Source organism: Triturus cristatus, chromosome 1_1, assembly GCF_964204655.1.
Source record: "Triturus cristatus chromosome 1_1, aTriCri1.1, whole genome shotgun sequence".
Classification (NCBI taxonomy): domain Eukaryota; kingdom Metazoa; phylum Chordata; class Amphibia; order Caudata; family Salamandridae; genus Triturus; species Triturus cristatus.
This window is the reverse complement of record NC_140579.1, coordinates 505,289,043-505,304,387: the sequence shown is the minus strand read 5'-3', so window position 1 is coordinate 505,304,387 and position 15,345 is coordinate 505,289,043.

The following is a 15,345-nucleotide window of genomic DNA, read 5'->3' as shown; positions in this document are numbered from 1 at the left end:
ATATATATATATATATATATACATATATTTATATATATTTAGTATACTATGTATATATGTGAAAATGTGTCGGTCCACCTGTTTACCTCGGTGGCACGGAAAAAATAGGTGGAACTGACGTCATCACGCCGACGAGGTCCTCTTATGACTCCTATGACGTCATAAGGTGTCACGAGTGGAGCCGTGCTAGCCTATTATAACATCGTCGTCGACGTGGGAGAGCTAGGAAAGAATTTCCACGGAATGCTGGTGCTGGGGATATTCATGTAAGTGTTCAGGCTAGTCCTTTGGGAGCAACTGTTTATGTTCCCCACTCCAGGAACCGAAACCAGTGATCCAAGGGCAGAGGCCCTGCAGATGGCACACGAGGTGGGGAGCCCAGTGGTGTGCACCGGCGGGGCAGCGAAGTGACAAGCACCACTACCCACAAAAAAGGTAACCAGGGCACTGAATAAGACAGGATCTTCTCTTTGTATCTGGCAGGAACAACAAGGTTAAAATCCCCTAGTTCCAAAGTGAAGAATTAGTGCTACAACGGTTTTCAAGAGGACCTGTGATGGATGCCGCTTCTGCCTTCCGTACACTGGAGGTGGCACATGGGTCACGCGGTACGGTCATACTGCTGTGGGACGCACACTTGACCTCTCATGGCACTGCTCCACACTTCGGGGACAACGCTTTCCATTAGCTGTGTTTTCTGATGACGTGTCGTGCTGGCCCCGTCCAACAGCAGAACCCCTTTAGATCCAAACAGACTCTTCCACTTTCTCATCGGAAGTGAAACCAGGCCACGCGGACACTTTCACAATACAACAGCCGGGAATGCACTTTTCGGTAAAAAAAACACATTCCTTCCTCCTAAATTATCAAATAAACGACTCACTGAAGAACGGGCCAGCTTCGATTGGTAAACAACCGTTAAAACAACTTTTTTACTTTGCGATACCATTGCAACGCATGTATTACCACGCATGCATTGTACATCACAAAGGCATTACTATGTATTTTTTTAGAACGCATGGTCATTTACCACGCATGCCTTTACAACGAATTTTGTTATAAAGATATGTATGGTAAATGACCATGAGTTCTAAAAAAATGTAGACGATCCACGTCGTTGTAAGGAAACAGAGGCTGTTCCGTTTCCTCACAACAACGTGCACCACCCCTCAGAGATGACATGAAGCAGGAACCACGAGGAGAGAGGAACCACGAGGAGTGAGAGGTAAGGGGGATCGGGCATGGGTGGTGGTTACATTTCTAGAGTTTAGGGTAGTGCAGTGGTATTTGAGTAGTGTAGGGGGTTGTGCTGGTGGTAGTGTTTTAGGGTTTAGGGTAGTGCAGTGGTGTTTGGGTAGTGTAGGGGGTCGTGCTGAGGGTAGTGTTTTAGGGTTTAGGATAGCGTAGTGATGTTTGGGTAGTGTAGGGGGTCATGCTGGGGTAGTGTTTTAGGGTTTAGGGAAGTGCAGTGGCGTTTGGGTAGTATAGGGGGTCGTGCTGGGGGAGTGTTTTAGGGTTTAGGGTAGTGCAGTGGTGTTCGTGTAGTGAAGGGGGTCGTGCTGGGGATAGTGTTTTAGGGTTTAGGGTAGAGCATTAGTGTTTGTGTAGTGTAGCAGGTCATGCTGGGGGGAGTGTTTTCGGGTTTAGGGCAGTGCAGTGGTGTTTGGGTAGTGTAGGGGTTGTTCTGGGGGTAGTGTTTTAGGGTTTAGGGTAGAGCAGTGGTGTTTGGGTAGTGTAGGGGGTGGTGCTGGGAGTAGTGTTTTAGGGTTTAGGTTAGTGAAGTAGTGTTTTGGTAGTGTAGGGGGTCATGCTGGGGGTAGTGTTTTAGGGTTTAGGGTAGTGCAGTGGTGCTCGGGTAGTGTAGATGGTCATGCTGGGGATAGTGTTTTAGGGTTTAGGGTAGTGCAGTGGTGTTTGGGTAGTGTAGGGGTTCATGCTGGGGGTAGTGTTTTAGGGATTGGGGTAGTGCAGTGGTGTTTGGGTAGTGTAGGGGGTCATGCTGGGGGTAGTGTTTTAGGGTTTAGTGTACTGCAGTGGTGTTCGGGTAGTGTATGGGGTCATGCTGGGTTAGTGTTTTAGGGTAAAGGGTAGTGCAGTGGTGTTTGGGTAGTGAAGGGGGTTGTGCTGGGTGTAGATTTATGGTTTAGGGTAGTGCAGTGGTGTTCGGGTAGTCTAGGGGGTCATGCTGGGGGTGGTGTTTTAGTGCTTAGGGTAGTGCAGTGGTGTTCGGGTAGTGTAGGGGGTCGTGCTGGGGTAGTGATTTAGAGTTTAGGGTAGTGCAGTGGTGTTTGGGTAGTGTAGGGAGTGGTGCTGGGGTAGTGTTTTAGTGTTTAGGGTAGTGCAGTGTTGTTGGGGCAGTGTAGGGGTTCATGCAGGGTGTGGTGTTTTTGGGTTTAGGGCAGTGCAGTGGTGTTCAGGCAGTGTAGGGGGTCGTCCAGGGGGTGGTGTTTTAGGGTTTGGGGCAGTGCAGTGGTGTTCGGGCAGTGTAGGGGTCGTGCAGGCGGTGGTGTTTTAGGGTTTGTGGCAGTGCAGTGGTGTTCGGGCAATGTAGGGGGTCGTGCAGGGGGGTAGTGTTTTAGAGTTTAGGGCAGTGCAGTGGTGTTCAGGCAGTGTAGGAGGTCATGCTGGGGGTGGCATTTTAGGGTTTGGGGCAGTGCAGTGCTGTTCGGGCAGTGTAGGGTGTCGTGCAGGGGGTGGTGTTTTAGGGTTTGGGGCAGTGCAGTGGTGTTCGGGCAGTGTAGGGTATCGTGCAGGGGGTGGCGTTTTAGTGTTTGGGGCAGTGCAGTCGTATTTGGGCAGTGTAGGGTGTACTGCAGGGGGTGGCGTTTTAGGGTTTGGGGCAGTGCAGTGGTGTTCGGGCAGTGTAGCGGGTGGCATTTTAGGGTTTGGTACAGTGCAGGGGTGTACGGGCAGTGTAGGGGATCATGCAGGGGTGGCGTTTTAGGGTTTGGGGGAGTGTAGTGGTGTTCAGGCAATGTAGGGGGTCGTGCAGGGGGGTAGTGTTTTAGGGTTTAGGGCAGTGCAGTGGTGTTCAGGCAGTGTAGGGGGTCATGCAGGGGTGGCGTTTTAGGGTTTGGGGCAGTGCAGTGTTGTTCGGGCAGTGTAGGGTGTCGTGCAGGGGGTGGCGTTTTAGGGTTTGGGGCAGTGCAGTGGTGTTCGGGCAGTGTAGCGAGTGGCAATTTAGGGATTGGAGCAGTGCAGTGGTGTTCGGGCAGTGTAGGGAGTCGTGCAGAGGGTGGTGTTTTAGGGTTTGGGCAGTACAGTGGTGTTCGGGCAGTGTAGGGTGTCGTGCAGGGGTGGCGTTTTAGGGTTTGGTGTAGTGCAATCGTGTTCGGGCAGTGTAGGGTGTCGGGCAGGGGGTGACGTTTTAGGGTTTGGGGCTGTGCAGTGGTGTTTGGGCAGTGTAGGCTGGACGTGCAGGGGGTGGCGTTTTAGGGTTTGGGGCAGTGCAGTGGTGTTCGGGCAGTGTAGTTGGTCGTTCAGGGCAGTAGTGTTTTGGGGTTTAGGGCAGTGCAGTGGTGTTCATGCAGTGTAGGGGGTTGTGCTGGGGGTGGTGTTTTAGGGTTTAGGGCAGTGCAGTGGTGTTCGGGCAGTGTAGGGGGTCGTGCAGGGGGTGGTGTTTTAGGTTTTTGGGCAGTACAGTGGTGTTCGGGCAGTGTAGGGTGTCGTGCAGGGGGTGGCGTTTTAGAGTTTGGGGTAGTGCAATCGTGTTCGGGCAGTGTAGGGTGTCGTGCAGAGGGTGACGTTTTAGGGTTTGGGGCTGTGCAGTGGTGTTTGGGCAGTGTAGGCTGGACGTGCAGGGGGTGGCGTTTTAGGGTTTGGGGCAGTGCAGTGGAGTTCAGGCAGTGTAGTTGGTCGTTCAGGGCAGTAGTGTTTTGGGGTTTAGGGCAGTGCAGTGGTGTTCATGCAGTGTAGGGGGTCGTGCTGGGGGTGGTGTTTTAGGGTTTAGTGTAGTGCAGTGGTTTTCGGGCAGTGTAGGAGGTCGTGCTGGGGGTGGTGGTTTAGGGCAGAGCAGTGGTGTTGGGGCAGTGTAGGGGTTCATGCAGGGGGTGGTGTTTTAGGGTTTAGGTCAGTGCAGTGGTGTTCGGGCAGTGTAGGGGGTCGTGCTGGGGTGGTGGTTTAGGGCAGAGCATTGGTGTTGGGGCAGTGTAGGGGTTCATGCAGGGGGTGGTTTTTTAGGGTTTAGGGCAATGCAGTGGTGTTCGGTGTGAGAAGTTGGCCTGGTATATGATGCTCACTAGTTAAAGTGATCACCTTGTACCATGCCAAGCAACCCTTATGGTGTGGTTGTAAGTCAACCTTTTTGGACTAGCTGCCCTAGTGGTAGCGTAGGCTAAGCAGTCTTTGAGGCTAAACTCGTGAAGCGTGTTAAGCCAGCTGTTTTACCAAATGCAACCCCCTTTTATACCAATGAAAGGACACCACACAGATATATATTCAAAATATATATGTATTTATTTATCAAAGTAACCCCTAGTCTCTTTATGAGCACAGGAGCACAAATCGTCAAACAAGATTATCACAGAATACACAGAAGTTGCACTTTATATGGATAGGCCCTGGTGGCCACTCGAACCATATACTAAAATAGTGGTATAAGTACCACGAACAGAAAAGGGAAAAGGCCTAGGGCCTCTAGAATCGCTGGGCCTACAAGGAGCTAACGTCAGTTAGTGACCAGGAGGTCCACGGGTGGCGTGTGCAGAGCAAATAGTCACACGCGTGCTCCCATAGGTTTCAATGGGTGCGTAAAAAGTACAAAGTTACTGCAAAAGGAATCTTCCGGATGACCTAGGAACTTAAGATTTGGAACACAGGCACTAGAGATGTATTACTACACATGGGCACCGGAGTACCAGCTTTACCTCACCCACAGGAAGCGGGTGCATAGGCCTCAAAGTGCGTCGGGTTTCTTCTATCTGTTCCGTTGAGCCTGGGACAAAGATGCTGCAGGCGGTCGGTCGGGAAGAGATGCAGTGGATCCAAGAGTGGATCGGAGATGTTAAAGACCTGTAAGCAGAGGGGACAGTGTTCACAGTCACTAGCCAGTGACCAGCGTGGCACCAGGTGGGTACCAGGCGATGTCGGGTGCAAACAGGTGATGAGGGGTAGCTTGTCTCCGCAGCCACGTGGTCCCTGAAGGTCGACGACGTCCAGGAGTCGGCTCACGAGCTGTCCCACGCAGGCTCTCGCTGTCGGCGGTGTCGGCGACTTGATCGAAGCAAACAAGCCTTGGCAAAAGCAATTGCAGGAGGATTCGGAAATCAGCTGTTGGTTCTGACCAGCAAGGTCAGAGGGATTGCTCCTTTGGAGGGGAGCAAGGGCCAGTCTGGAGCAACCAGACCAGCGGTGTTTGTCGTAGATTTCGTCGCCAAGATGGCCACTAGCCAGCGGGCCAGCAACCGGTTAGGCGCGTCGAGTGGCAAAATGCAGAAGGGCCCCACGCAGATCGTGGAGATGCTGGAGGGCTCACCTTTGGTGCAGATGCTGCTCGAGGGTTGGGCTTCTCAGGACCCAAAGCACAACTTGGAGGGAGCCTCGGTTGTTGCACTTGTCAGCTTGTCGTAGTCGTTCCAAGATGGCTGGCTCCACGTGTCTCGGTGCCTCCACGGGTCTCCTCTTTGCAGGGACTGTGGATCGGGCGGTGAGAGGTCTGGAGGTCCAGGTCTTGTCAGTCTCTGGGCTCGGGCTCCGGCGGGAGGCGGCGGCAAAGCAGACGTTGATGCGCTGGATGGTGCTTGCGTTAGCAAGGTGGTCACTCCCTGACCACAGGGGAGATTTTCTTCAGTCTTCTGTGCAGCAGAATGTCGAAGTTCCCGTCTTCTTCTTAGTTTCAAGTTGATTCCAGGATGTCTGAAGTCTTAGGACACAGCTCCTACCTTTATTCGGATTCTAGGGGCCGGACTACCTGCTAGGTCCCTCCCTATGGGTGGGACCAGGAAGGGGGGTGGTTACACCCCCAATCCTTTGTCCAGCTCGCCCCAGGCCCGGGACTGGTGTGCCCCAGGACCGGTTTGAACTGGCATATGCACCGAGGCTCCTTGTGAGCCACAGGCATGTCTGGTTTCTTTCAAGCCCTACCTGACCAATACACAAAATCCTGTCTGGGGTGGTGCATGCACCTCCCCTGGCAGGAAACCCTTTGTCCACACCTCCCAAGCTGGAAGGACTCCCAGCAGCAGGAGGGCAGACTTGTGTCTGTGGTGGCAGCATCCATTTTGTGGAGCTGAGGCTATGTCTGATTTTACCCGGGTTTCAGGTACTGTACATGTCGTGTCCCTCTAGAAGGGTGGAATGCTAACCCCGTCGCCAGAATTGGCGAGGGGTTAGTATTCCAATTCGTATGACACCTTACTCGACATGTTTTGATAAAGCCAAACCAAAGATAGCATTTAACCGCGAGGTTCATAATGCACTTAAGAGTATATGGTATGACGATATCTGGAAACAGTAGAAGGAAGTTGTTCCGACCACTGCAGACAGGCTCAGCTCATGCCAGAGCACCATCTCACATGGAACCAAGCACTCTGCCTTCAGGATTGTTAAGGCCTGCCATAGGAGTGACTTATAGGTTACCAGGTGTCCCATTTAAGTTTAGGTATAGGTATACTACACCTAAGTAAGAGGTGATTACACCAACTTACCCCAGCTGAGTGATCAGCCAGTTGTGTCAGATTGTTAGGCCAAGCCTGGGGTGGCATAATACATGCTGCAGCCCCTGGCAGGCCTTGGGTACACCAATGCCCTGGGTACCTAGTGTACACTGGTACAGGGGCTGACAGGGTGATCCAACCAATTGGGTATGTACCTAGGGTACATGGAGTCCATTTTACAGAGAGAGCAGATAGCCTGAGAGCCTGAATGGCAGGATCTCAGGCCAACTAAGTCGAAAAACCAGCTAGACACTAGGCAAAAATTTGGGGGTAACCATAGTCAGATATCCACCTTCCTACACAACCCCCCCCCAAACGAAGGGAGATAAGGCTGACCTTGACCAGGTAAGCCTATATTGCCCAAGTGGCCATATAAGGAGGAACCAGCACTGGCATGGTTACCCCCTGTCTCATGGTCCACTAAGCAATCCCTCACCCTAAGGGTATCAGAGGGTCTCCACCATAGGGAATCTCTACCTGTGGTGTGTCTTGGCAAAGTAAAAGGCTGGTGTTGAGATGGAGTACTGAAGTGAGTGTCCTCAAAGTGAGGCCTCAGCTTCCTCCAATCATCCTCCACCATGGATGCCTTTCTTTCTTTAACTGAGTTGCACTGTGCTCTCAGGGTCAGCCTCTGGCTACCTAAAGCTGGAGGCTGGGTCCCTTTTGTGGGCTTACTGGAGGGACAGGTCAGGTTTGGGGCCCTAAGGTCCCATGTTTGCCTGTGCCCAACAGAATCCCCCTGGGGGAGGTCCCTAACTACCTGTAAAGGAGATCCCTCAGGAATGTTTTTACCCATCACCTGACTAGGGCTACTAGCCAGGCAATCCTCATTCTTTTGATGGGGGGGTTCTTGTGGACAGGGGCCCTCTGGGGGTCCACTGGCCTCCCTGACCTCTGCAGCCCTGGGCTGACTGAGGCAGGGTAGAGAGAGGCAGGCTACCTGCACCAGACTGGATCCCACCTTGGAAGGGGCCACTGACATCAGAGGCTCTGCCAGGCCAGGCCTGGCTACCTCTGGGGCAGTTCCTTCACAAGGGGTGAGGTCAGATCCCTGAGGAGGCTGACCTTTTCCTAATGTCTGGGGAGAGGGAGACTTTTCTTCCTCCCCACTACTCTCAGTTTGTGTGGAGTGATCCATTGTTTCAGGCTTCACTACACCTATGTCAGTCTGAGTATAGGCTGAGACCATTACAGCCTTGCCAACCTTTTCAGGGGGGCACTCAGTTTGTGTTTGAGCTGTGACTGTCACAGCTCTGCCAGTCCCTACAGGGAAGTCTGTCTGTGCCTGGGCTGTGGCTACCACTGCCCTTCCAACCTTTTCAGGGAGGAAATCTATTTGGACAGGGGTTGTGAATGGCACAACCCCCCTACCCTTTTGTGAAAGGCCTACCATTTTAGAATGGGTGTCTTGTTCAACTCCAGCCCAAGCTGAGAGTTCTAAGTCATTCCCCAGTAAGCAGTCTACAGGCAAGGTTGGGGACACTGCTACCCTTTTAGGGCCAGTGACCCCTCCCCAGCTGAGACATACCTCTGCCATGGGATGACTGTTCTGTTTGCCATCAATGTTAGTCACCTGGTAGGAGAAACCGGGCAAAAGCTGCTCAGAGGGAACTAGCCAATGGGCCACCATTGTGATGCTAGCCCCAGTGTCTCTGTAGGCCTCAGCTTTTGTACCATTGATGTAGGGCTCCTGTCTGTACCTACCCAAAGTGTTGGGACAGGCAGTGAAGTTGGCAAACCCCATGCCACCATCACAGACAAGAGTGGTTGCTGTAGGGGAATTGGCTAAGCCAGGGTCCCCCTGTGTTCCCCAAGTAAACCCACCCAGATTTCTGGGGGCACTCCCACCACCTGGGGGATTACTGCTGACAGTAATAGGTGGTGTGACAGGAGTAATTGGAGGAACAGTTTTGTTTTTAGCCCTTGGGCAACCGCTGTCAGTTTTCCAATGCCCAGGAGTTTTACACTCATGGCAGTAGGGCTTTTTAGCTGTGGTAGAGGAGGGAGCTTGGGACCCACCACCCTGTGTGGAGTTTTGGGGCCCTGAGGAAGGTTTCTCTTTTTCTTTATCCCCACCCTTCTCTTGAGGCTTGGTGGTATCTTTCTTTTGGTCACCACCCTGGTTTTTAGGCCTGATCCTGGTCCTGACCCATTTATCTGCCCTCTTTCCCAATTCTTGGGGAGAGGTCAAATCTGAGTCTACCAGGTGTTGATGGAGAAGCTGGTTTTGACAATTACTTAAAATCTGCTCTCTCATCATCAAATTGTACAATCCTGTATAATCAGACACCTTACTTCCCAGCAACCAACCCTCCAAAGCCTTAGTGGCACATTCCACATATTCAGACCAGTCCTGAGTCTGTGTCTTCTGGGTGTCTCTGAACATTAACCTGTACTGTTCAGTGGTTAAGCCTAACCCATCAACTAGGACACTCTTCAGGACTCTGTAATTTCTGACATCCTCTTCTCTAACAGTGAGGAGTCTATCTCTGCCTCTCCCCTCAAAGGAGAGCCATAAGATTGCTGCCCACTGGTCTTCAGGAACCTGCTGCACTTTGCAGGCTCTCTCAAGAGCAGTCATCCATTTGTGGATGTCATCCCCACTTTTGTAGGGGGGCACAATCTTGGACAGGTTCCTATTGTCAAAGACCCTATCTTTGTCCCTAGGGACATTGCTGCCACCAGTGGGTATAGACCCACTCTCTCTATGCTGCCTAGCCTTGCTCAGTTTTTCTTCCATCAGGGCTACTTCTAGCTCCTGCTTCCTGATCCTCAGCTGAGCCTCTTGCATCTTGGCCTCATGTTCCCTCCTCTGAGGGGTGGTCATCCTTCTCCTGGAGTGACCTTGAGAGCCTCTAGAGCCATGGGAAGCATTGGAGTCACCTGAGCGATTCCTTTGCCTTCCAAGCCCTGGGTTAAGTCCACTGGGGAGATCCAGTGGGTTGACCCCACTGTCAGTCCCCAATAGCCTTGGTTTAGCTGGGCCAAGTATAACACTTGGCACTGGGCTAGTTCTCCCTTCATCCTCACTACTGTCAGTATCCTTTTCACTCTCATCCTCTGTGGTAGGCATCCCATCTAAGGGGTGACTATTGGGAAGGGGTACTTCAGTGGCATCTTTAGAAGGGGGGCCTCCTGTTCCTGTCCCTAAGGGGGCTAACTGGGAAGCTTTCTTGAGTGCTCTCTGATTCTCATCATTCTGTAAGAGCTCCCTGAGCTCAGCAGAGTTTGGGTTCTTGGGCTGTTTAAGGCCTCTAAGAGTTGCCAAATGCCTGAGCTCATTCTGATTAAGGGTAGCAAAGCTGGATGGTGCCCTCTGGGGGTCACTCTCAACAGAGATGGGTACAGTGGACCCCTCTGCCCCGGCCATTGCTCTTAAGTGTGGGTGGATGTGTTGCAATCTACCTACACTTGGGTTTACCTACTAAACCTATCTAGTAGTTGTAGTCAGGGTGTGCTACTCCCTTTGCTCTACAACAACTAAGTTCAGTAGAACTTATGTATATCTAATCTTGTTTTATATGTACCTACAGGTACCTATGTGATCTTTCAATTGGTAACCAAGAGATTACAATGGTAAAACACAGCAAGCTCAAATCCAACCGCTGCTCACCAATGTGAGAAGTTGGCCTGGTATATGATGCTCACTAGTTAAAGTGATCACCTTGTACCATGCCAAGCAACCCTTATGGTGTGGTTGTAAGTCAACCTTTTTGGACTAGCTGCCCTAGTGGTAGCGTAGGCTAAGCAGTCTTTGAGGCTAAACTCGTGAAGCGTGTTAAGCCAGCTGTTTTACCAAATGCAACCCCCTTTTATACCAATGAAAGGACACCACACAGATATATATTCAAAATATATATGTATTTATTTATCAAAGTAACCCCTAGTCTCTTTATGAGCACAGGAGCACAAATCGTCAAACAAGATTATCACAGAATACACAGAAGTTGCACTTTATATGGATAGGCCCTGGTGGCCACTCGAACCATATACTAAAATAGTGGTATAAGTACCACGAACAGAAAAGGGAAAAGGCCTAGGGCCTCTAGAATCGCTGGGCCTACAAGGAGCTAACGTCAGTTAGTGACCAGGAGGTCCACGGGTGGCGTGTGCAGAGCAAATAGTCACACGCGTGCTCCCATAGGTTTCAATGGGTGCGTAAAAAGTACAAAGTTACTGCAAAAGGAATCTTCCGGATGACCTAGGAACTTAAGATTTGGAACACAGGCACTAGAGATGTATTACTACACATGGGCACCGGAGTACCAGCTTTACCTCACCCACAGGAAGCGGGTGCATAGGCCTCAAAGTGCGTCGGGTTTCTTCTATCTGTTCCGTTGAGCCTGGGACAAAGATGCTGCAGGCGGTCGGTCGGGAAGAGATGCAGTGGATCCAAGAGTGGATCGGAGATGTTAAAGACCTGTAAGCAGAGGGGACAGTGTTCACAGTCACTAGCCAGTGACCAGCGTGGCACCAGGTGGGTACCAGGCGATGTCGGGTGCAAACAGGTGATGAGGGGTAGCTTGTCTCCGCAGCCACGTGGTCCCTGAAGGTCGACGACGTCCAGGAGTCGGCTCACGAGCTGTCCCACGCAGGCTCTCGCTGTCGGCGGTGTCGGCGACTTGATCGAAGCAAACAAGCCTTGGCAAAAGCAATTGCAGGAGGATTCGGAAATCAGCTGTTGGTTCTGACCAGCAAGGTCAGAGGGATTGCTCCTTTGGAGGGGAGCAAGGGCCAGTCTGGAGCAACCAGACCAGCGGTGTTTGTCGTAGATTTCGTCGCCAAGATGGCCACTAGCCAGCGGGCCAGCAACCGGTTAGGCGCGTCGAGTGGCAAAATGCAGAAGGGCCCCACGCAGATCGTGGAGATGCTGGAGGGCTCACCTTTGGTGCAGATGCTGCTCGAGGGTTGGGCTTCTCAGGACCCAAAGCACAACTTGGAGGGAGCCTCGGTTGTTGCACTTGTCAGCTTGTCGTAGTCGTTCCAAGATGGCTGGCTCCACGTGTCTCGGTGCCTCCACGGGTCTCCTCTTTGCAGGGACTGTGGATCGGGCGGTGAGAGGTCTGGAGGTCCAGGTCTTGTCAGTCTCTGGGCTCGGGCTCCGGCGGGAGGCGGCGGCAAAGCAGACGTTGATGCGCTGGATGGTGCTTGCGTTAGCAAGGTGGTCACTCCCTGACCACAGGGGAGATTTTCTTCAGTCTTCTGTGCAGCAGAATGTCGAAGTTCCCGTCTTCTTCTTAGTTTCAAGTTGATTCCAGGATGTCTGAAGTCTTAGGACACAGCTCCTACCTTTATTCGGATTCTAGGGGCCGGACTACCTGCTAGGTCCCTCCCTATGGGTGGGACCAGGAAGGGGGGTGGTTACACCCCCAATCCTTTGTCCAGCTCGCCCCAGGCCCGGGACTGGTGTGCCCCAGGACCGGTTTGAACTGGCATATGCACCGAGGCTCCTTGTGAGCCACAGGCATGTCTGGTTTCTTTCAAGCCCTACCTGACCAATACACAAAATCCTGTCTGGGGTGGTGCATGCACCTCCCCTGGCAGGAAACCCTTTGTCCACACCTCCCAAGCTGGAAGGACTCCCAGCAGCAGGAGGGCAGACTTGTGTCTGTGGTGGCAGCATCCATTTTGTGGAGCTGAGGCTATGTCTGATTTTACCCGGGTTTCAGGTACTGTACATGTCGTGTCCCTCTAGAAGGGTGGAATGCTAACCCCGTCGCCAGAATTGGCGAGGGGTTAGTATTCCAATTCGTATGACACCTTACTCGACATGTTTTGATAAAGCCAAACCAAAGATAGCATTTAACCGCGAGGTTCATAATGCACTTAAGAGTATATGGTATGACGATATCTGGAAACAGTAGAAGGAAGTTGTTCCGACCACTGCAGACAGGCTCAGCTCATGCCAGAGCACCATCTCACATGGAACCAAGCACTCTGCCTTCAGGATTGTTAAGGCCTGCCATAGGAGTGACTTATAGGTTACCAGGTGTCCCATTTAAGTTTAGGTATAGGTATACTACACCTAAGTAAGAGGTGATTACACCAACTTACCCCAGCTGAGTGATCAGCCAGTTGTGTCAGATTGTTAGGCCAAGCCTGGGGTGGCATAATACATGCTGCAGCCCCTGGCAGGCCTTGGGTACACCAATGCCCTGGGTACCTAGTGTACACTGGTACAGGGGCTGACAGGGTGATCCAACCAATTGGGTATGTACCTAGGGTACATGGAGTCCATTTTACAGAGAGAGCAGATAGCCTGAGAGCCTGAATGGCAGGATCTCAGGCCAACTAAGTCGAAAAACCAGCTAGACACTAGGCAAAAATTTGGGGGTAACCATAGTCAGATATCCACCTTCCTACATTCGGGCAGTGTAGGGGGTCGTCCAGGGGGTGGTATTTTAGGGTTTGGGGCAGTGCAGTGGTGTTCGGGCAGTGTAGGGGTCGTGCAGGCGGTGGTGTTTTAGGGTTTGGGGCAGTGCAGTGGTGTTCGGGCAGTGTGGGTCATGCAGGGGGTGTTGTTTTAGGGTTTGGGGCACTGCAGTGGTGTCCGGGCAGTGTAGGGGTCATGCAGGGGGTGGCGTTTTAGGGTTTGGGGCAGTGCAGTGGTGTTCGGGCAGTGTAGGGGGTCGTGCAGGGGTGGTGTTTTAGGGTTTGGGGCAGTGCCGTGGTGTTCGGGCAGTGTAGGAGGTCGTGCAGGGGGTGGCGTTTTAGGGTTCGGGGCAGTGCAGTGGTGTTCGAGCAATGTAGGGGTCGTGCAGGGGGTGGCGTTTTAGGGTTTAGGGCAGTGCAGTGGTGTTCTGGTAGTGTAGGGGGTCGTGCTGGGGGTGGTGTTTTAGGGTTTAGGGCAGTGCAGTGTTGTTTGGGCAGTGTAGGGGGTCGTGCTGGGGGTGGTGGTTTAGGGTAGAGCAGTGGTGTTCGGGCAATGTAGGAGGTCATGCAGGGGGTTGTGTTTTAGGGTTTGGGGCAGCGCAGTGGTGTTCGTGCAGTGTAGGGGTTCATGCAGGTGGAGTGTTTTAGGGTTTGAGCAGTGCAGTGGTGTTCGGGCAGTGTAGGGGGTCATGCAGGGGGTGGTGTTTTAGGGTTTGGGGCAGTGCAGAGGTGTTCGGCATTGTAGGGGGTCGTGCAGGGGGTGGCGTTTTAGGGTTTGGGGAGATGCAGTGGTGTTTCGGCAGTGTAGGGGGTCGTGCAGGGAGTGGCATTTTAGGGTTTGGGGCAGTGCAGTGGTGTTCTGGCAGTGGTGGGGGTCGTGCAGCAGGTAGCGTTTTAGGGTTTGGGGCAGTGCAGTCGTGTTCGGGTCGTGCAGGGGGTGGCATTTTAGGGTTTGGGGCAGTGCAGTTGTGTTCGGGCAGTGTATGTGGTCATGCAGGGGGTGGGGTTTTACGGTTTGGAGCAGTGGTGTTCAGGCAATATAGGGGGTCGTGCAGGGGGGTAGTGTTTTAGGGTTTAGGTCAGTGCAGTGGTGTTCAGGCAGTGTAGGGGGTCGTGCTGGGGGTGGTGTTTTAGGGTTTAGTGCAGTGCAGTGGTGTTCAGGCAGTGTAGGGGGTCGTGCTGGGGGTGGTGGTTTAGGGCAGAGCAGTGGTGTTTGGGCAGTGTAGGGGGTCATGCAGGGGGTGGTGTTTTAGGGTTTAGGGCAGTGCAGTGGTGTTCGGGCAGTGTAGGGGTCATGCTGGGGGTGGTGTTTTAGGGTTTGGGGCCGAGCAGTGGTGTTCGGGCAGTGTAGGGGGTCGTGCAGGGGGTGGCTTTTTAGGGTTTGGGGAAGTGCAGTTTATATGGGCAGTGTAGGGGGTCATGCAGGGGTAACATTTTAGGGTTTGGGGCAGTGCAGTGGTGTTCGGTCAGTGTAGGGGGTGGCAATTTAGGGTTTGGGACAGTGCAGTGGTGTTCAGGCAGTGTAGGGGGTCGTGCAGGGGGTGGTGTTTTAGGGTTTGGGGCAGTGCAGTGGTGTTCGGGCAGTGTAGCGGGTAATGCAGGGGGTGGTGTTTTAGGGTATAGGGCAGCGTAGTGGTGTTCGGGCAGTGTATGGGGTCGTGCAGGGGGTGGTGTTTTAGGGTTTGGGGCAGTGCAGTGGTGTTCGGGCAGTGTAGGGGGTCGTGCAGGGGGTGGTGTTTTAGGGTTTGGGGCAGTGCAGTGGTGTTCGGGCAGTGTAGGGGGTCATGCAGGGGGTGGTGTTTTAGGATTTGGGGAAGTGCAGTGGTGTTTGGGCAGTGTAGGGGGCCGTGCAGGGGTGGCGTTTTAGGGTTTGGGGCAGTGCAGTGGTGTTCGGGCAGTGTAGGGGGTGGCAATTTAGGGTTTGGTCAGTGCAATGGTGTTCGGGCAGTGTAGGGGGTCATGCAGGGGGTAGCGTTTTAGGGTATGGGGCGATGCAGTGATGTTTAGGCAGTGTAGGGGGTCGTGCAGGGGGTGGCGTTTTAGGGTTTGGGGCAGTGCAGTGGTGTTCGGGCAGTGTAGGGGGTCATGCAGCAGGTGGCGTTTTAGGGTTTGCGGTAGTGCAGTGGTGTTCGGGCAGTGTAGGGGTTTGTGCAGGGGTGGTGTTTTAAGGTTTGGGGCAGTGCAGTGGTGTTCGGGCAGTGTAGGGGGTCGTGCAGGGGGTGGCTTTATAGGGTTTGGGGAAGTGCAGTGGTGTATGGGCAGTGTAGGGGGTCATGCAGGGGTAACATTTTAGGGTTTGGGGCAGTGCAGTGGTGTTCGG